Genomic DNA, 23446 nt, shown 5'->3' on the forward strand with positions numbered 1-23446 from the left:
ATTAGCTGTGGCCCCCTTACGATGGGATGAGCTCTCCAGGTCATCACTGCCCCTGCCACTCCTTGTTTTTCCTATATGTGACTCCTTGTCACTAAATTATATTATTTTTCTGGACCCTCTAGGAATTTGAGTTTTGACCCAATGAAAGTGAATCCAAGATGAAGTATGTCTTTCTAAGCAAATGCCAGGAAAGATAATCAATGGAAGTTCAAAGATTAAAATACAGTCTGTTGTCAGAGGATCTGGTACATGCAAATGATTCTTTTTGTATATTCTAACAAAGTTAAATCCTCATCATTTTTATTATTTGTTTCAGAGAATTACAGGGACTGAGATGGGAGGTTCTTATCTAAGAACAAAAGCAACTCAAAACTTTCCCAGGAAGCATAGAGAGATAGATATTTTATTGGTTCTCCAACTTCCACAGAAGCAGAAAAATATTGCCTCAGTGAAAGAATAATGTAGGAAGTTAGCAAGAACACATCTAAATTAAGTTTCATTCTAATAAAGATGATAGTTCTCATGACCAATACTGTCTTTGTAATTTTACCATTATCTGTTACATTGTCTCCTCTGTTTCCTTCTAGTTGTTTCAGAGAATAAAGAGTTAAGGGAGGGACAAAAAAAAATCACATTCCATTGTGTAGTGGAGTAGAGGAAAAGTGTCCAGCTGGGAGAAGAATCGCTGCAGAGAAGGAAGCGGAAAGATGAGCTGAGAGAGTAAGGGGGGTGTTAGAAGTCAACATGGGATAACAAAGCCATCTGGGGTTTGACTCACTGCAGGAGGCTCTATATTGCATTGTACATGAACAACAAGAGTAATATTTTGCTGACTCTGGGCCTGAGGTAGGCTCCTTAAAGTCTCTGTGGAGAAAGAGAGGCCCCAGTGTGTGGGCTGGAAATTAATTGATCCCAGGTGCAAAGAAAATTACAAAAGTGTAGGACATTGTGCTTTTCTTTGAAAAGCCCAATGTTTGGCATTTAAATTGTGTCATCTGAGATGTTGTAGAAGATATGATTCCTTTATCAAATCAAATACAAGTAAATGGATATCCCTAAAATTGTAACTTAAAGTAATGCACTAAGACACAAGTATCCAGAGTTCACTTGAGCGTAGAAACCTAAAATAATTTTCTTTTGGAAAATGTAAATAACAGCCAATTGGGGAGATAAGGAAATGAATTGTAAGAGTCAAGTCACATGTTTTAACCTGTGAATAGGCTAATGTGTAATTTTTTTAGAACTGCTTTATTCCCTATGTCAAGATAAGAGTGGTAATGCAGATTCATGTGAGAGCTTTCTCAGATTTAGTTACTTTTACTTTGTTAAGAAGTTTTAAGATGTTCCACGATTCTTGCTGATTTCGTGCCTTGTTTCCTTCTCCTTTTATTTAGTCTTCTCATCTTTTACTTTTTTGTATTTTTTTCACCTCTTAGTGTAAGAAAGTAGACAGGATATGGAATAATTTGGCAAATTAGTTGACAGAGTAGGAGGTGCATGGGAAAACCAAACCAAACCTAGTCTGGTTATTTTCTCTTCACTTTATCTTTTATATTAAGTTGAACTTTATGAAACTACTGATGTTTTAATGGTTTTGACCTATTAAAGAAAAACATATTCATATGGTTCAACCTACTCAAAAATGCACCATGTCATTCCTCTTCCCAAGATAATTTAAGTTGCTTCCTGTGGCTACCAATGTAAAATCCACACTCTTTAGCTTGGCTTTTCAAGAGGACTCATCAACAGGCCACAGCAATTTTCTACAATTCCCTAATCCAGTTAAGTTGGCGGCACTCAAAATCCACTTCCTTTACAAAGCTTCATAGCTCAATGTAGTAACTGATTCTTTCCTTCCCCAAGCACCTAGCATTGTGTATACACGTATGCTGTAGCATACAATGCACAACTAATCATGTGCTTATCTTTTGGTTTTGCAGTACTCTGGAACATGCTATCTCAAATGTTTCTACTTTAATCATAAATTAAAATGCAAACTGCTTATGGGCAGAACCATGTCTTAAGCATTTAAAAAAAATTCTATCCTAATATCTTACAGCACAATTGGAATTTAATTAAATATTTTTGGCTTTTTTGTCAATTTATTTTTGTTGTGGTTGATTAATCAAGATTTAGAGAACCCTGCCCAAACTGATACATTCTGGGGAATTTGAAAAATGTAAAGGTATTATGTGGGCAGTTTCTTTTGCTAATTTATGCTTTTTCTGTATACTTTAAGAAAATATTATTTAAAGTTCCAATACTTTGTTAGAATCTGGATTCCAAACTTCAAATGTAGTTGTTTTTGCTCAATGATCTTAAGCTCAAGGGAATTGTGGTCAAGGTGTGAGAAGTGCATTTGTACTTGTGAGAGCATCTCAGCCTACCACGGAAAGAATTCCTTCACATAAATTATGCAAACTGTCTAAAAGAAGAAAAATAAACCACACCTCATACAAACACTGAACTCAAGGAAAAGAGGCTCTGTGGGGGAAAGTTAATTTTAGGCAACCCACTGAATAACTTTTCTTTGTGTGACAGTGGGATGGATGCACAGGGTACAGGGGCTGCCATGTGGCAGGTAGGGACTGCTGCAGAGCTGGCAGCGGCCCCAGGGTGTGACTGGCATGGGCTGTCTTGAAGCAGCTGGGAGCAACAGGAGGTGGCCGTGGTGGGCGTATGGCTGGCATGAAGATGGCCATACAGCTGGCAGGGGAAACTGTGAAGCAGTAACCTGGCTGAGGCTGCTGTCAGAAATCCCAACCAGGTACCGACCCTGCTTAGAACTCTGTGAGAAATCAAGGGTTGATATCAACTGATGCTAAAAATAGTCAGCCAGGCCACATGAACTGGAAAACAGAATATTTCGTGCATGTGTCAAATGACCTTCTTTGCCACGAATACCCATTACTGGTTATTTTCATGGCATCTTGATTTTTTCCTTTGAAAAAAATACCAGGAAACTACAACCATTTGCAGCCTGAGGACAGTTTTCACCGATAGGGAACCTTGAATCTATCCCTGTAAATGCCTAATTAAATGTTACGTCTCAACCAATAATAAGCCAGGGAAGCATCTGGCTCTTTTAACAAAGGTTTAGGATGGCAATGCTCAAAGGTAACTTTCATTTTTATAGAAACAAGGTTGTAATCGAATATTAAAGAAAGGTCACCTTTGCTGGAAATTCACATTGGTGCTTTGCAATTGTTTTAATCCAAAGTACATCCAAATGAAAGAACATTAGGGCAGCCAAGGTTAGTGTTGGGCTGCTCTGGTACACACACAAACACACACACATCCCTTCTGAATGTATCCAGTGAATTTGCAAAATGTTATGTGAAGAACAGTACAATCTAATAACTGAACAAAGAGCTGAGCAAAAAGCACAGTTAGAGAGTGCTTTGCCTTTATTGTGCTTGATACTGTCCACAAAAGTTTCATTTTAAAACATTCATTTTTAGCAATAGGGTGTGGATTAGGAATTCTCATGTTGGCGGTGAAGGGAACCATAGAACAATCCAGAGTTTAAGAAGATGAAACTATTACTCTGAAGAATAACAGCAGTGTTATTTTTAAAATAATTATTTCTCTCTTTATGTCTTCATTTTTCACCATTTTTTTTAGTTTTTTTTTTTTTTAATGTATTTGATGTCACCTTAACCCTATCACTAAAATTTTAAGGCATCTCTTCTTGATAATATCACTTAGCCCCGTTTCAAACAGCAAGTAACTCCTAAAATAGTTTTTTGTGAGAAGCAAAGTTTTGGATGTATGAATATGATGAGCAGGGATTTGGGTACATTTTGAAAAAGGGAGCATCTTTCTCATTTCTGGCTCTGCTGGCAATTGAAGTCATTTTGGATATTACCTGCTTTGTGTTTTAATTTATTCTGCAAGATAATGAAGGATATTCTAATATAATATTCCTCTACTATATTCTTAGGACTGATAATATGTAAAACTAGAACTTTCAAATTATCATGGGCTCCTTTAAACTAGAGTTTATAAAATTAAATAGCCCATTTTTCTAATACTTTTTATACCACTCAGTAAATAATATACAGCTATAAGATTGTCCTTCTTTAAACTTAATCTACCATTTTTATTAGTGTGTCAGTTATAGACCTGAATATATACATTTGCTTATTTTAGTTTAAAAGTAACAATTATTTGGTTGCATGCATGCTAGAAGAATATTGAAAAAATACGGAGACGATTGCCAGATGTTTACTGCTAATTGCAATTTTTGTTAAAGCCATGTTATTTTATTTAATGTCTTAGGAAGTCCTAAGCAATGCTCACGGCTGAACGACGCATTGCAATATCAACAAGTTTTCCGCCTCCCTCCCCCACTGCCCCCACCTTCTAACTGTAAGAATAGCAGCTTTCTAACATTACTACTTTGGAGGAAAAAAAAAAATGCCTCTTAAAATGATGTTGTATTTATAAAATGGTTCTTTATAAAATCTTTTCAGATAAATAGTTTTGAAAGCTGGATGAACTGGATTTTGATTATTTCATGGGTCTCCTTTTTGTGTACAATATATGTAAAACTGTTCCCATGAGAACTCATGATCAGGATGACAAAGAGCCTTCGAAAGAGTAAATAGCGGTTAAAGTTGATAACTTGGAGTCAGCGAGTCCTGAAGTGGAAGCCCAGCTCTCCTTACTCGCTGTGCACCTCTGAGAATTCTTAACCTCGCCTACGCGGTTATCACTGACAAAATGGAGTGGATAACAGAAGCCTCATTACAGGGATATTATGACAGTTCAATGATGTAATTAATGGAGGGACTTAGCCTAAAAGCTCACAAACAGTGACACAAGAAAAGAACCGGGCAGCGGTGCTAGGAACCACATCCTTTTCTTCTAAGCCTATGGCCTGTTCCCACATTACAGTACCCGGCTTTTATCTTCAGGAATTCCAATTTCATTTTTCTCAGCCAATGTAGGCTGCTCATTAGTATTTCTGGAAATAATAGTTTCTATGGAGGCAATTCCCTGAGAAGCAAAATGAAAGAAAGCAAACAAATCAACAATCACAACGGATCTAACAAATCTATGGAAAAAAAATAAAACTGTAACAAATAGCCTGCTTTGTTTTTCAGGAAATTTGCACCAAAATGATTTGTTTTTCCCTGTTACCCAGGCTGGAGTGCAGTGGTGCGATCTTGGCTCACTGCAACCTCCACCTCGAGTTCAAGCGATTCTCCTGCCTCAGCCTCCCGAGTAGCTGGGATTACACGCATGTACCACCACACCTGGCTAACTTTTTTGTATTTTAGTAGAGATGGGATTTCACCATGTTGGCCAGGCTGGTCTCGAACTCCTGACCTCAGGTGATCTGCCCACTTTGGCCTCTCAAAGTGCTGGGATTACAGGTGTGAGCCACCACACCTGGCCATAAATTTTCTTAAATGTACTTTCAGCTTCTTTTATAATGCCTATAGAGGCCTAAAGATGACTTAGGCTATACTATAAACTGTATATAGACATTCCTGAGTCACATTACAAACTTCTTATTGATTTCTTGCATTGTGATTAAGAAGACATCTACTGAGTTCCTGCCACACCCTGACTCTGGTGCTGTGTGCTGGGGATTAAGCGGTCAGCAGGAAGGGACTTCTCTGCAGTCTTATGGTTTGCAGTGAAGTGGTGGAGTCAGAGATGAATTGTGTAATTATGAGTGTGAAAAGTATGGAAGGGGAAAGACTGATAATATAGGCATGCAGCAAGGGAATTTACTCTAATTCAGCTTGGTCATATATTCTCTCTGGAGTAGGTAATATATGATTTCAACCCTAATAAAGAGACAAACTGCCTCAGAGACAGGTGGCTTTCTTCACTAGTAAAATAATTTTATTGAGCCTTTATCACAAAGAATTACTTTAAAAAAATTCACTGCTGTTATTGACAGAGAATATTGGATTTTTTTTTCTTTGCTAAGCAGGATCGAATAATAACTGGTTTGATGACCAATTGTTTTTGGCTAATAATGTGGTAGGTGCTTTACAGGATTTTAATACAAATTTGTGAAGTATTATTTTCATTTTGTACATAGAGGAAACATGATAGACATAGAATTAAAGAACTTTCTAATGTCACACAGGTAGAAAGTGGTGGCGAAGAGATCTGTCCCAGGTCTGGTACTCCCAACGATGACAAGTTTGTAATCTCAGAATGATAGCACACAGTTAGAGCAAGTGAACTTATTAGCAGGAGGGAACCATTTCTATTGTTCTGTTCTTTAAAATCAGTCTTCATGATGAATATAATAAAGATTAAATTGAATAAAAAACCGTAGGCTCTCAGATGAAAACAATGCTTGAGCTGGTTACTAAATGAGAAGGTGAGAATGTGGACTCCACAAGAGCAAGGACCTTTGCTTGATTTATTCACTGATGAACCCAAGTGACTAGAACACTGCCTACTGCTGAAAATTATTTGTTGAATTAATAAAATGACAAACGATAAAAATTAGCCCAAAATGAAAGAATCATTTATCATTGTGAGGAGAAAAGATGTAGCACTTGTTTGTATTTGAAGTTTTGTTAACTTCTCTCAAATTTTTTGAATCATGTGAGACATAGTGTCGGACCAATTTAATTGGTAAAATTACAGATTTAGAAATTATGTAAAGCCTTGATAAAGGATTTTGATTTATCACTCTCCCACTAACGAATAATGGGAAGAAAAAAAATTGCTTGATATGTAATGGGATAGGTTTATGTTTTAAGTGAAAATATGAAGATGGAGTAGAAAGTTGTGTCTATGTGGAAAAACTGACAATAATTTTAGGGATCAAGAGACAGTTTTATGGGAATGCCTCTTCACACTGAAATATATATATATATTTTTAATATCTCTTTCCTGCATGAAAAATTTGAGGACCTGGGCAAGTTCCAGGAGTAATGAAGCACTCAGAACAACATACTTTCATGGAAAACTAATTAGAAACATAAAAATAGTCCTGCTAAAGTGAAACATTACCATATATATTAGATATACATACCATATATATTATATATACCATATAATACCATGTCACACAGAAAGTGGTGGTAATATTATATATATATTTATTTTACATATACTATATAGTTTGAGACATAGTCTGACTCTGTCACTCAGGGTGGAGCGCAGTGGCATGGCCTTGACTCACTGCAACTTCTACCTCTCGGGCCCAAGCAATTCTCAGACCTCAGCCTCCCAAGTAGCTGAGATTACACGCATGTGCCACCTCACCAAGCTAATTTTTGTATTTTTAGTAGAGACAGGATTTTGTCATGTCGGCCAGGCTGGTCTCCAACTCCTGGCCTCAAGTGATTCACACACCTTGACTTCTCAAAGTGCTAGGAATATTACCATATTTTAAAGAAAATTATTAATTGCCATTAGAAAGCATGGTCCCAGATACTGCACCTGTATTTATTTCATCACCGATTCATTCAATAAATTGTTATTTGTGACACCTAACATTTGCCAAACACTGATTCAGTCCCTTGAAATAGATCACTGAACATAATGTCCAAAGGTTCCTGATCTTACGGAACTTATATTCTTAAAGGGGAAAACAATATACAATTAAAAAAAAAGAAAATTATATAGAATTTAAAATATGTGTCGTAGAGAAAAGAAAAAGGAGAGTGGGATAAAGCATATTGGGAGAGATAGTGGGCGGGCAGTTACAATTTAAGTAAATTGGTCAGGGCAGACCTTACTGAGAAGATGATATTTAAGAAGAGGAAGGAGAACGACAACAAACACAGTGAGGAAGTCAGCCATGCAAATATCTGGGAAGAGCATTCCAGACAGTGGGAACAGACAGTGGAAGGTTCTTAATGCAGGAGCACACCTGAAATGTTTGAGATAGAGCAAGAGGCTGCAAGAGCAAGAGAGAGAACAGGGGGAGGTGAGGTTTGAGAGGAAGGACAGCCAGGTCAGGACTGTGGCATTGTAAGGCCTCAGGCATTTATTGGGTGCAACCTAGGGAGACATCTGAAAGTCTTGTGGAGTGATGGCATGAGCTGACCTACATTTTTAAAGGATGATTTTGTAGGGCTTCAATAGTGGAAAAGGGAGAACTAGTGAGGAGACTCAGAGTTTGAAGGCAAGAGAGGATGGTGGACAAGGGTGGTTGTGGTAGACATGGTGAGAAGTGATCAGAGTATGGGCATATTTTAATTTATTGATAAATTGGTTGTCAGAATTAACAGAAAGAAAAATTGCTTTCGAAGAACTGATTTTAAGCTTTTGATATTAAATTAAATTTTGGTAAGCATGAAATGTAAAACCAGCATGAACTCTGCTGTGGTTTGAATGTGTCCCCCCAAAAGCATATATTGGAAACTTAATCTGCAATGTGGCAGTGTTGAGAGATGGGGCCCCTTGGGAGGTGTTTAGGTCAGGAGGGGTCCACTCTCATGAATAGATTAATGCTGATTCTAAAAGGGCTCAAGGCTGGGAGTTTAATATCTTTGTCTCTCTTACCCTGTTTTTGCTCTTCTACCATGGCCTTTGCCAAATGCCGGCCCCTCAATCTGGAGGTTTGACTTCCCAACCTCCAGATCCATTAAGCCAATAAATTTATGTTCATTGTAAATTACCCAGTCTCAGGTATTCTGTTATAGTGGAACAAAATGTATTAGGACGACCACCTCAATTTGTTAAGGAACTTTAATTTTAATGGAAATATTTTAAGTAGTTTAATCATCTCAGATCATTGATTTCACCAGTGATTTTTTAAACACATTTTAATTGTATAAGGATAAATAGAGTATGCCTAGGATTTAAATCCTGGAGGTAGATTAGTATCAACTTTGGAATACATTTTAAAAAGTATTAGATGTCAGATATTCATCCAGAACAATTGGCTGAGACTCTCTGAAGGTGGTGCCTGGATGCTAATATGTTTTAGTTGAAAAGTTCCCCTGGTGATTCTAATATGTAGCAGATTAGAAAGCTTGAAATATTGCTCATTTGTACTCAGTCAGGAGAAGTATTGCCCCCTGAAGAGGAAGAAGTCCATAACTTGATCTTGGTATTCCAATAACATAAGTTTAATTTTTTCTGAATAATTTAAAAGCAAAGATTCAAGCACCCAAAATATTTTCTTTTCCACTTAGCTCTCATGCCCAGTAACAGTAGCCATTTATAATAGCTTTTTAGCTAGAACTCCTAGAAATTAGTGCTTGCTCTCAGGAGATACACATATTAATTCTGAAAGTGATATTGATGCCAAGCCTAGCGTGAGGAAGGAAGCCATGTTAATCACATGGGTTTCAGGTCCATTAGAAACACCAGAAAGGGAGAGAAATTCCTTTTTGCCAAATGGAAAATGTCAAAAAATCAGCAGGGTAAAAAAGAATTGGATTTTCATGCTTCTAAGAATGAGGAAAATATAAACAAAATGGAGACTAAAAAAAATGCAAGTTAATTCTCCTAAATAAGTTAATTTAGTACGTGTCCATCATTAATTCAAGGATATTACCCTTTTAATATTACCATTTATTTAAAATAAAAATGTCCTCTTCTGCTTCAAGCTTCTTCTGAATCATGTCATCTCTCTACCTGCTGTTCCAAAATACTGGTCTAGGCTTGGTAAACCATGAATCTGTCCGTACCTGCTGGTTTAAGTCTTTGAATTCAGAGTCCTTCTGTTCTTTTCTGCTGTTAATTCTTTCTACATCCGTCTGCTCACTGGCAATGTTAAAAGATGCTGTTAAAGGAAAAATACAGACAGTGAGATCATTTTTGAAATATTTTTCAGAGCAGAATGCATTTTCCTCACTAAATTATATAAGATATAGTCATTGAAACCATACCTATTACATAAACAAGTTAAATCTTTAGTATGAACAATCTTATTAAGGCTTGACAATCCAAATTTACACCAAGAAGTATAACTTCATAATTACTAAGACAAGGAAATCTAATCATATGAGATAAATGTTTTCTAGCAAAGTGGGTTATATGAGAACTGTTGTACAAAGAACCACAATGTATCACTATCTTTGAGGACAAAGAATCAGGATGAACTTATACATATCCATAACATAAATATATAATACAATGACATATACAATGGTCATATACAATGTGATATATACACATTGACTTAGCTGAAAACTTTAATCATAGGAGAATATCATATGGCATTTGACTCTGACGCATATGGGATATTGGAGAATACAACCAATAACACATGTGCTGAACAATATAACCCTCTCATCAACTGAGATTTCCCAGGTATTCTAGAACACTCTTTTCACTGTATTCCTGAGCACCCAATAAATCACTTTTCTGCTTCCCTTAGCTGGGTGTGGCGGCTCATGCCTGTAATCCCAGCACTTTGGGAGATGGAGGCGGGTGGATTGCTTGATCTCAGGAGTTCATGACCAGGCTAGGCAAAATGATGAAGCCTCATCTCTTCCAAAAATACAAAAATTAGCCAGGCATGGTGCTGCGCACCTGGGGTCCCAGCTACTCAGGAAGCTGAGGTGGGTGGATCACTGGAGCCCAAGAAGTTGAGGCTGCAGTGAGCCGCAATTGCACCACTGCGCTGCAGCCTGGATGACAGAGTGAGACCCGATCTCAAAATCATTAATAAGTAAAAGTAAAAGATCTGCTTCACTTTTCCTTCCTTATTAATATATTATAAAAAGTGAATAAAATTGCAGCATTTAACATCAGACTATGGTATCTAATGATACTCCATATAGTACCATATTTGGCATAAAATTATCTGTAAGGGGAAAGCTCCTCAAATTTGAGCTATTAGGCTTCATTATACGTATAGATCTGGAAGCAATAACTCATTTAACTTAAAACAAATTGTGCACTTGTGGTTTCAGCCAACTTTGAATCCTGCTTTGGTCACTTAACCTCCCTGGGCCTCAGTTTTACTACTTGTTAGATTGGGATAATAATAGAACTTACTTAGAAGATTGTTGTGAGGAATAATTGAGTTAATATATGTAGAATACTTAGAATAATGTCTGGCATAGAGTAAGTGTCATATAGCTATATGCTATTACAATGTATTTGCTATTATCAAAATTATTAGTTTGGTACTATGTAATGTGATTCCCCAAGAGATCAATTTTGACATTTCATAACAAAAGGAAAAAGAGTTAATTTAATTATTTAAAAGCTTTACTTGTAGATAATATTGCATTACTTCTCCCATGCCTTGCTTAAGATCTAAAGAAATTAAGCATACCACAGTGAAAAAGGAACATGTAATTAATAAACATATATAAAGAATGTTCCATGGGTTTAAAATATAAGCTTGCCCCAAACTGCATATCTGGAAAATACCTATCAAAATCATTCAGAGAATCTGGCTCTTGGAATGTGATTCATTACAGTTAATTGACAAATAGTGGATGGCATTGCTTGGTTAAAGAAGTGCAAAGATAATTTGAAATGCATTGCCAGAAATGTTCATAGAATGAAATGCATAAATAAAAATGAGGAATATTGTCAGAGTTTCTCATTTTCTGCATAGAGGAGTTTTAGATTTGATGACATACCTGATAGTCAGTATAGAAAGCTCCAGTTCATATTGAAATTCAAACTCTTTCAAAAATAATTTTAATTAAAATTCAAAGGAGTCTAGGGAATTATATCATTAACCTTTTGCTGCTAGAATTCAAGGGATCACTTTTTAGGTCAATGTGAATAATGAGTTAGCTAGTCTCATCCAAATGTCCATTTATACAGCTCCCCAAGCCAAGAGCAGGATTATTAAATCATCAGCCATTTGGCAGTCTTCACCGAAAGAAAAGTGCCAAATGGGGGTTTTAGGTCATGACTGTCTTCAATTGACAATGCTGCACGACAAATTTAGTGAAGCATTTTCTTGATTTAATTCATTGCTATCTGTAACTGACTCATTCAAAAAATTCTAGAAATAGTTAAAGGCCTGACAAAGAAAGGAGAGAAACAGACACAAAGAAAAAGGTTGGGAAAACAAAAATGTATTTAAAAACATTTATCAGAGTTCTCTGTAATATGATTGATTGCATCTGTGTTTACACTTTGTGACTGAAAAATAGTTAGGGGACTAGTGGTAATCACTTGTCAAGTTATTGTGAAATTTCAAATTTGAAACAAAAAAAGGCAAAAGAAATTGAAAGAAGTGTGAGTGTTTGAGGAAGACTTTTTTTTATTGGAGTTGACATATTCCTAGATAGCACATAGGAAGTAACCTGAATAAAAGGCAAGAGGGAAAACAAGATTATGAGGAAGATAAAGATTATCAAAATTAGTGAAACTATGCTGGTAACCAGAAAAACTGATGGAGAAGATCAAGGAGAGAAGTTTGAACCAATAGTGCTATAAAGGCAAGTAAGTTTCTTTCCCCCTCAGCACAACTAAGATATTTAATAGAAAATGCAGTCTTTGTTTCTCAGAAATGTACAGAGGATTTTCAGTCATTAGCAGAGTTGAGGAAATCTGTCCCTGGCCCCAAGAAAAGCCGAGGCAATTGATGTCTAGGGACTGAAGTGTCCAGCATACCTTTTGTGGACAGGCTACTGTGAAGAGTGTGGGGTCTAGTCTTCCCATATTCAATACTGCTATTGTGGCAGAGTATCTGATGGCATTTTTGAAATTATCATCTTCCTGTCGATTTATATTGGGACAAATGCCACTGCCAGAGTACAATCTCTGAGAAACTATGAACTTCCAGGTAGAAAACTGAAAGGGGCTTGAATATACAGCTGATTTTATCTTTTTTATAAAAAGGAAGATTATCATGTTGCAAAAGAAAGAAAATTGGGAGTAAACAAATGGCTGCTGAGTAGAAGGACAGGGCTTATTTTCTTTTCCATGATTTAAACATTAAGAATGTGTCCCTTGGTTTGGATTGAATTACTTGGAAAGGATAGAAAAGTGACACAGACACTTGGCAATCTGATAGTAGGATTTTAACCTAAAAGTAGAGAGAGGAGAGAGAGAAAGAGAAACCCTTTGATTCAATGAAAAACAAAAGGCCAGAATACGTTAATTACGAGAACTAAATTTTGTAGAGTACTTTTTATAGACTGCAACACCATTAAGTATTATATGTTTCTTTTACGTATTAGATTGTTCAATCATCTCTACTAAATTACTGGATAGGTTTTTTTCCTCTTTCATTTTTTTTCTTTTTAAAAATATTCACATATAAAGGAAGAAAGTGGAGTCTGAAGAAATTAAGAAACATGATCAAGATCATACTGCTGATAAAATCTTAAAGTTAGCAGTCCAACTCCCGAGCCCATGTACCTAAATACATGGATAGTACCTAAATACTGTCCTCTCTGATATAGGTATGTCACAATAAAAGGAGCAATAATAAAGTACCAAGTAATTCAGGTAAAAAATGTTGAAAATATTAAGAGACATCCAAATAAGGTGAGCATATAGTAAAATAAAGGTGAAATTTAGTTAGAGTTAAGAATTTCCAGCCAGATGGAGGAAATGAAATATACACTTTAAGGAAAAAAATGAAAATGAAAGTGACCAAAAATATACAAGTTTCTACAGTTATGGAATTTTCCAGTTATGTGGATCCATTTAGAAGACAAATTCTAGAAGGATAGATTTGATCTTTTTATGAGTGATTGTATTGTTTGCTATGACCAGCATAACATGACCATATAGATTGGAGTAAACAACCAAAATTTATTGTTTCATAGTTCTGGGGGCTAGAATTCCAAGATCAAGGAAATAGCAGGGTTGGTTTCTTCTGAGGGCTTTTGGGGACAATCTGTTCTATTACTTTCTCCTAACTTCTAGTGATTTGCTGGCAAACTTTGCTGTTCCCTGCTTGCAGATGCAAACTTCTGCTTCATCTTTACATGATGTTCTCTCTGTGTTTGTGTTTGTGTCCAAATTTCCCTTTTTTATAAGAACACTAGTCATAATGTGTAAGAGCCCTACTTTACTTCTGTATGACTGCATCTTAACTAATTACATCTACAATGACACTATTTCCCAGTAAGGTCACATTTTGAGGTACTGGATGTTAAGACTTCAACATATACATTTTTCCTGGGACACAATTCAACCAATAAATATGGGCTTGAATAATATTTTTATTTATCAGAATGCAGAATAAGTTATAATTGGAAATACTACTCTGAACTCAATTGTGACCATCAAATAATGGTGATTACATATGTGTAGTATTGGAAGCAAATGGTGGCACCTAAAGAAGAGAACAATGCATCACATGTGTAGTTGAACATTCAAGAAGGCAGATTTTAATAAGTAATATTAAAGATATTTAAGGAATCTTCTGTCCTGGGACTTTAAAAGGAAAAGTGGCTCGGCAAGGATTGATAATGCAAAAAAAAAAAAAAATTAAAATATTATAATGGATCCCTACATTGAGAGGTAAAAGTTGGCACTGGGGGAGACAGAAATATAATGGCATTACTCTTTCTAGAAAGAGCTTTCTGAAGAACTCAAGTTTACAGCATAGAGCACCAACTAACATTAGATTCTGTTGATTTAAAGTAAAATTTGTCATGTACAAAGCATGGAAATTGGATGACATGACCAAGAACTAGTATTAAAAGTTCTATAAACTTGTATAAATTATGTGAAGAAATCTATAACTGAATAAAATGTGGCTTCAACAAAAAATGTCAAAGGTACCCAAAGGCTTTTTTAAGGCATGTGAAGAGCAAAGAGAAGACAAAAGTATGAATAATTCCTCTGCTTGGGACAGATGGTATAATGTTAACAGACAACAGGGGAAAACAGAAGTCCTTCACTCATGTTGGATTTTTAGCTATTTTGTTATAGAAAACAACCCTTCCACTAGAGAGGGTAGAACATATATTGACAAGTGGGAATTGAATGTCAAGTGAGGTGATACAATTGATAGAGTAGACCTGGTGTTCCACAGGATCCAGACACACTGTATCATAGGTTTCAAGGGAAACTGGGGAAGAGATGTCTACATGTCTGCTTCTGATACATTTTGAAGACTTGTAGGAAATGAAAGAAATGATAAAAAAAATTGGAGGCAGAAAATAACATCCTGGTTTCTAACAAATAGAGGGCAAATAATGGATTATCTGTATTGCAGATTAGTGAGCTTGAATTAATTCCATAGCAAGATCTACATGACAGAAATTTGACAAACTTTGGTTGTCCATGTCTTATGGTTTTTCATGCTCTGGGGTTCTTAGCAGAAATCATAAGGGACTGGGGTGATAGTGAGGAAGGATTATCGGGAGAGGCTGAGTACCTTCACTAAGATCCCAATCAAAACATCAATGTTTTCCTTTTTTCAGATAAGACTCTGGCTGGGGAGAACAGTTCTACATTTTTTTTAATTATGAAAAAAAACCCACCACAAAATAGATTACTAAACCCTTGTTTTGTGGACACTTGGAGAGGATTTCAGTAAGCACCTCTACCTATAGTGATTTGAAGGAGGATTGACAATGGGAATTTTTCTTTCCCTTTTTTTCTTTTCCTTCTCATTTTTTTCTTCCTCTACCTTTCCCTCCTCCATTCCTAATTCCATCTTTTGCTTTTGTCTTTCTTCTCCTAGCTTATTAAGATTTTGAGGAAATATTCTAAACATGTAGAAAATTATTTCCTGTAAGACATTGACTGTAACTTTTGATAACCTTGTAGATGAGACAGAAGAATGGAAGATGAATGTTTTTATAATTAGGTAAAATTTTAAATAGTTGATTAATTGGATGCAAAGTTTGAAAATTTAATAAGATAACATAGAAAGGTATCTCAAGTAAAGTCCCAGAGCTCTGTTCCCTTTATAGCAATACCCAATATTTTAAATTAATAACTATTTCAATTAATAAAGCATACTGATCAAATTCATGTGCTTTACATGAAGCTGTGAATAATAACAAGTTTATTTTAAATTTACTTCTTTTACAGTTTCTCGGCAAGCTGGAACGGGACTATAACTGATATATCATGACCACACCAGCTGAGGGTGTGGAGTAGGTCACCCATTGGGGATGGAAAAGGGAGGCTTCAGCCATCCCTCTGGAGAAGAAACCAAGTCAGTAATCTGCAGGAAGGCCCATCTGGACACATGAAGGTCACTCTCATGGCCACACAATAAAAGCCAACTTCAGAAGCCATTTATGCCAAGAGAGACTGTAAGGTACCTACACCAGCTGGAGGAGCAGATGAAAGTGAAGAAGTGCTGCGCTACCACAATTATGCCAATGTGCACCCAACCATGAGCAATACTTTCATTCTGTCCTTGAGGCTCCCAGCTTCTGACACAAATAAACTAGGGAAATTTTAAAATGGGAACAGATGAAGTAAGAAGGAAAGATTTTTGAGAATTGAAATAAGATCTGAAAGGAAGTTGTAAGCATTGATTGAAATATTAATACATTAATTGCATTAGACCATCACCTCAATGTATGTTTTGATCCATAAATGGCCATAACTATAAGTGGCAAGATAAAGTAGTCACTGTCAGTAGGATTAGAATCCCATAGGTAAGTTTAATTTTGCTAAATATAAAAGAATCCTCTCTCTTTCTTTATCTTTAACTTACCTGATTTGATACTGTTCCATTTTATCTATCTCTATTTAATAAGCAAAGCACATTGAACTGTACCTGGAACTTTGTAAGTGCTACATAAATTACAGTTTTTATAAATAGAAGTCCTATTTTATAACGTTACCTAAATCACACGTGGAAAATTACAGTCAGTTTAAGATGAAAATTGGTAAACCAGGGTATATCGCCCCAAAAAACTGTCCAAGATAACAAATATAATTCTTGCCCTAAGAACAGAGACAGTAACACTACCCAAATGGCTCAACTATACAACTGCTGTGTATAAAGTAAACGTCGGGGAAAGGAGCAATGATGTGGGTGCTGGGAGAGAAGGACAATCCATGGTTTATGATAAATGAGGAGTGAACAAAGCCAGACATCTAAGCATCCAACTTTGTTATGGGAAAGCCAGAAGGAGTGGACTTCCCAGTGTAGCTTAAGAAAGGTGATTATTTTAGAATATTGCATAAATGTATAAAGGAAAAGAAATGTAGTAGAATCAACTACATGCAAAATTAGGGGCTAGTTATGACAATGGGTTTTAGAGTGGCATGATACACAGTGTGGCACTATGCAGATGTGGATTGAAAATCAATAATTATCTTAATACATATCAAGTTGTTTATTAACTATTATTATGTAATGAGTTGGGTTAGAAAATACAAAGGAACAAAGGCAAAATATGTTCTCTGGTAACTTACACTTTAGTAAAAACATAAAATACAGAAATAAATTGCACTATTATAAAGGAAACATGTGCTGTGTTCAACAAAGGCACAGACGGGAAGGAAGTATCAGGAAAGGTTCTCAAGAAAAGGAGGTAATTGAATTTATGTTAAGAAGATGAATATGTTTCCTCCAAATTAACTAGGAAAGGTCTTTCAGATAAGCGGCTATCATAACATTAAGCACAAGAAAGTTATCTTATTATGAAACAGTGTGGAAAATTCAAAATGCCTGGAATTCAGTACTATTGGACTATAAAAGTTTACCAGGCACATTATCTGACTTCAGATTTTACTTCAGATCATGGTGCTGGCATAAAACTGCATGGTACTGACATAAAAAAGACACACAGGCTGATGGAATGGAATCCAGAACCCCAAAATAAATCCATATATCCACAGCAAACCCATTTTTGACAAATGTGCCAGGATCATATCATACACTGGAGAAGGAGCAGTCTCTTCAATAAATGGTGCTAGGAAAACTATATTTCCATATGCAGAATAATGAAATGAAGCCCCTATCTTTCACCACATACAAAAATCAAATAAATATGGATTAAAGACTTCAATCTAAGACCTCAAACTATAAAACTACTAAAAGAAAACATTGGGGAAACGCTACAGGACATAGGTCTGGGCAAAGATTTCTTGAGCAACACTTTAAAAGCACAGGCAACCAGGGTAATAATAGACAAATGGAAACACATCAAAGGTGTGGTGGCTCATGCCTATAATCCCAGCATTTTAGGAGGCTGAGGCAGGAGGCTCACTTAAGGCTAAGAACCTGAGACCAGTCTGGTCAACAGAGCAAGACCTTGTTTCTAAAACAACAAAAAAAGCTAATGTGGTGCTGCATGCCTGCAGTCCCAGCTACTTGGGAGGCTGAACTGGGAAGATTGCTTTAGCCAAGAGTTTTTAGGTTGCGGTGAGCTATGATTATACCACTGCATGTCCAGCCTGGGTGACGGAGCAAGACCTCCATCTCAAATAAATGATATATAGATAGATAGATAAATAAATAAATACATAAATAAATAAATAAATAGCTTCCGCACAGCAAAGGAGGAAACCAACAAAGTGAAGAGATAATTCACAGAATGAGAGAAAGTGTTTGCAAATTATGCATCTCACAAGGGATTGATAACTAGAATATATGAGGAGGTCAAACAACTTGGTAGGAAATACATCTGATCTGATTTTAAATGAGCAAAAGATGTCAATAAACATTTGTCTAAAGAAGACATACAAATGGCCAACAGGTATATGAAAAATGATCAATATCATTTATCATCGGATAATTCAAATCGAAACCACAGTGAGATTTGATCTTACCCCAGTTGGAATAGCTTTTATTCAAAAGAAAGGCAACAACAAATGCTGGTGAGGATGTGGAGAAAGGGGGACCCTCATATACTGTTGGTAGGAATATAAATTAGTATACCTACTATGGAGAATGCATGGAGGATTCTCAAAAAAATCTAAGAATAGAACTATTACATGAGTCAGCAATCCCACTGCTAAGTATATACCCAAAAGAAAGGAAATCAGTATATTGAAGAGATATCTGCATTCCTATGTTTATTACAGTACTATTCACAATAGTCAAGTTTTAGAATCAACTTAAGTACTCATCAACAGGTAAATGAAAAAAATAATGTGTTTTTTTTCCCCCAGATATCAGAGTAGAGGCTTTTTAACATGCCTCGGCCACCTAGAAATAGCAAGATAGTTTATAAAGATCAACTCCATGATCTTTAATTAAAGAAGGAAAACAGGCTCCACCAGAATCATAAAGGACAACCCAGATAATGGGGAGAAACCATCTATGACAAACCCAGAGCCGATATACTTAGCAGGCAAAAACTGGAAGGATTTTCCTTGAGAACTGGGGCAAGACAAGAATACCACTCACACCACTCCTATTGAACACAGTAGTCAAAGTGTTAGCTAGAGCAATAAGGAAAGAGAAAGAAACAAAAGGCCTCCAAATAGGGAAGAAGTTAAACTACCAGTGTGTATAATATGATTCCATACCTAGAAGACCCTGAAAACTCTGACAAAACACTCCTGGAACTGATAAATGACTTCAGTAAAGTTTTGGGATACAAAGTCAATGTACAAGAATCAGTAGCATTTCTACCCATCAATATCGTTAAAGTTAAGGACCAAGTCAAAAAAGCAGTCCTGCTTACAATACACACACACACACACACACACACACACACACACACACACACACCCCTAGGAATACATTTAACTGAGGAGGTGAAATATCTCTACAAAGAGAACTGCAAAACACTGCCGAAAGAAATTATAGATGACACAAACAAACGGAAAAGCATTCTGTATTAGTCTGTTCTCATGCTGCTAATAAAGACATACCCAAGATGGGATAATTTATGAAGGATAGAGATTTAATAGACTCTCAGTTCCACGTGTCTGGGGAGGCCACACAATCATGGTGGAAGACAAAGGAGGAGCAAAGTCACATCTTACATGACAGCAGGCAAGAAAACATGTGCAGGGGAACTCCTCTTCATAAACCTATCAGATCTCATGAGACTTATTCACTATCATGAGAATAGAATGGGAAAGACCTCCCCCCCGCTCCATGATTCGTTCATCTCCCACTGGGTCCCTCTGATAACACATGGGAATTATAGGAGTTACAATTCAAGATTGGTTTTGGGTGGGGACACAGCCAAACCATGTTATATTCCATGCTTATGGATTGGAAGAATTAATACTGTTAAAATGTCCGTACTGTCAAAAGTGATCTACAGATTTAATGCTATTCCTATCAAACTTCCAATATTATTTTTTACAGAACTGGAAAAGACTATTGTAAAATTTATATGGAAACAAAAAAGAGCCAAAAGAGCCAAAGTAATCCTAATAAAAAGAACAAACCATAAGCATCACATGACCCAACTTCAAACTGCAGTGTAAGACTAGAGTAAGCAAATCAGCGTGGCACTAGTACAAAAACAGCCACGTAGATCCATGGAACAGAATTAAGAACAAAGAAATAAAGCCACACACCTACAGACATTTGATCTTTGACAAAGTTGACAAAAATAAACAATGGAGGAAGGATTCCCTATTCAGTAAGTGGTACCGGGATAACTGGCTAGCCAGATGGAAAGAATGAAACTGGACTCCTATTTTTCACCATATACAAAAATTAAATCAAGATGCATTAAACATTTAAATATAAGATGTCAAATTACAAGAATACTAGAAGGAAACCTGGGAAACATCATTCTGGACACTAACCTTGGCAAATAGTATTTCTCCTCAGCCTGCAGATGGCCTATAAGTTTTGGAAATCAGACTGGCTCCCCTTGCTCCTCAGCCTGCAGGCAACCTATTGGGAAACATTGTGATCATGTGAGCTAACACTTAATAAACTCCCATATATATATGTGTGTGTGTATATATATATACATATACACATATACATATATATTCCATTAGTTCTGTCCCTCTAGAGAACCCTGGCTAATACAGATTTTGGTACCAGTAGTGGTTCCAGAGGAAAATAATATTAAGGATTGAATTTTTTCATTGGTTTGGGGGTTTCTGGAGTTGGCTGCTTAATATGATTAGACCCCAAAATGCTAAGGATTCTACTTCTAATAGTATGGAGAACACTGATAGTCCTTGGAGTGAACTGTTTAGAGAGTTACACAAAATAAACGCATTTCACACTCCTGATTCGTTCCTCATGAGAGGCAAGGAGTTTAGTGACTCTATACATAATACTTTTGACCATATGTGGAGAGTCAAGGAACATAATGAAGCTGGTTGGTTGCTCCTAAGTTCAGTGGACAAAATGAAAGAAAATGAGGAACTCAGGGATTTTATCTCCTAGCTTCGAAAGCAGATACTGAACCTCTGAACCTCAAATCTGCTAAGACTGCTCTGAGTGAGTCTTATTTCCTGTAAAGAGAGGGCTAAAACTGTGGAAAAACAGACACAAGCTCTTATCATGCAAGTGGCTGACCTGCAACAAAAAGTGCATGCACAGCCTCACCTGGTGTCTACTGTTAAAGTGAGGGCATTGATTGGAAAAGAATGGGACCCTGCAACTTGGAATGGGGATGTGTGGGAGGACCCTGATGAAGCTGAGAACACTGAGTTTGTAAACTCTGATGAAGCTCTTTCACCAGAAGAGACAACTTTCCCATCCCCAGTAGTGGCAACATCCCCTTCCTGACCCATGCTGCCAGCAGCCTTTCCACCTTTGTCTGTGGAGATAAACCCTGCACTGCCTGAGGCAACGGCGATGGCCTCCCCTGAGACAGTTGCCAGGCAAGATAATGTTGATTCTCCTCAAGAGCCACCCCCAACATACTTGTTTCCTTCTAGGCCTATAACTAGACTAAAGTCCCAGTGGACCCCTAGAGGTGAGGTTCACAGTGTAACCAACAAGGAGGTGCACTACACTTGAAAAGAACTGCTTGAGTTTTCTAATTCATATAAACACAAATCTGGAGAACAGGCATGGGAATGGGTATTAAGGGTATTGGATAATCATGGAAGGAACATAGAGTTGGATCAGGCTGAATTTGTTGATTTGGGCCCACTAAGTAGGGACTCTGCAGTTAATGTTGCAGCTTGGGGAGTTATAAAATGTTCTAATAGTTTATTTGCTTGGTTAGCTGAAATATGGATTAAAAGATGGCCCATTGTGAGTAAACTGGAAATTGCTGATCTCTTTTGGTTTATTTAATGTAAAGGAAAGGATCCAAAGGCTTAGGGAGATTGGGATGGTGGAGTGGATTAGTCACCTTAGACCTACTCATCTCAGCTGGGAGGGTCCAGAAGACATACCTTTGACCAGTGCCTTGTGAAATAGATCTGTGAGGGCAGCACCTGCATCTTTGAAGAGCCCTGTAATTGCTCTTCTCTGTATGTCAGATCTAACAGTGGGAACCACAGTCACTCCACTACAAAATTTAAATACAATGGGAAAAATTGGATCCCAAGGTGGCAGGTGCCAAGTGGCAGCACTCAACTGTCAAAGGCAAGGTGGGCTTAGTTATCGTAATGGACAGCAGAGGCAAAGCAGCAATCAGAGTAGTCTTACTTTTCTAGAGCTCTGGCATTGGCTAATTAATAATGGTGCTCCTAGAAGAGAAATTGATAGTAAGCCTACAGCATTCCTACTTAATTTATACAAGCAGAAAATTTCTAGGTTGAATGGACAAAGGACTAATTTGAATTATAAAAACAGAATCAAGGCCCCTTAATCAACTTCCAGACTTGAGCCAGTTTACAGACCCAGAACACTTTGAATGAAGGGGAGGCTGGGTTCCCTTGAGGAAAGACCCCACTACATTACTGACAATTTATGCAGTGAATCTTTCTTCCATCCTTCCCCAAGGAGACCTCTGGCCTTTTACCAGGGTAACTGCACACTGGGGAAAGGGAAATGATCAGATATCAGATATTTTGGGGACTACTGGACAGTGGCTCTGAGCTGATGTTGATTCCAGGGGGCCCAAAATGTCATTGTGGTCCTCCAGTTCAAGTAGGGGTTTATGGAGGTCAAGTAATTAATGGAGTTTTAGCTCAGGTCTGACTTACGGTGGGTCCAGTAGGTCCCCAGACTCATCCTGTGGTTATTTCCACAGTGCCAGAACAGAATGCCTAATTGGCATAGACTTTTCTTAGCAGCTGGCAGAACCTCCACATTGGCTTCCTGACTGGTAGGGTGAGGGCTATTATGGTGGGAAAGGCCAAGTGGAGCTTGATCTGAGGTAGAGCTGCCTCTACCTAGAAAAACAGTAAATCAAAGACAATATTGCATCCCTGAGGGATTGTGGAGATTAGTGCCACCATCAAGGACTTGAAAGACACAGGGGTGATGATTCCCACCATTCAACTCTCCCATTTGGCTGTTCAGAAGACAGATGGATCTTGGAGAATGATAGTGGATTACGGTAAGCTTAATCAAGTGGTGACTCCAATTGCAGCTGTTGTACCAGATGTGATTTCATTACTTGAGCAAATTAATTCATCTCCTGGTACCTTGTATGCAGCCATTGACTTGGCAAATGCCTTTATCTCCATTTCTGTCCATAAGACCCACCAGAAGCAATTTGCCTTCAGCTGGCAAGGCCAGCAATATATTTTCACAGTACTACCTCAGTGTATATCA

At 37.0% G+C, this 23446-nt stretch overlaps 1 protein-coding gene across 3 annotated transcripts in view; it reads left to right on the forward strand.

Annotated features, from left to right (window-relative positions):
• Positions 1-16656, forward strand: part of UGT8 (UDP glycosyltransferase 8) — a 159328-nt gene extending 142672 nt beyond the window's left edge. For all 3 annotated transcript variants that reach the window (XR_013417544.1, XR_013417542.1, XR_013417546.1), the window contains one exon: positions 15910-16656. The gene's annotated coding sequence lies outside the window, so the exon portion shown is untranslated. The remainder of the gene's footprint in view (positions 1-15909) is intronic.
• The last annotated feature ends 6790 nt before the right edge of the window (positions 16657-23446 follow it).

Source organism: Macaca mulatta, chromosome 5 (assembly GCF_049350105.2).
Source record: "Macaca mulatta isolate MMU2019108-1 chromosome 5, T2T-MMU8v2.0, whole genome shotgun sequence".
Taxonomy (NCBI): Eukaryota; Metazoa; Chordata; class Mammalia; order Primates; family Cercopithecidae; genus Macaca; species Macaca mulatta.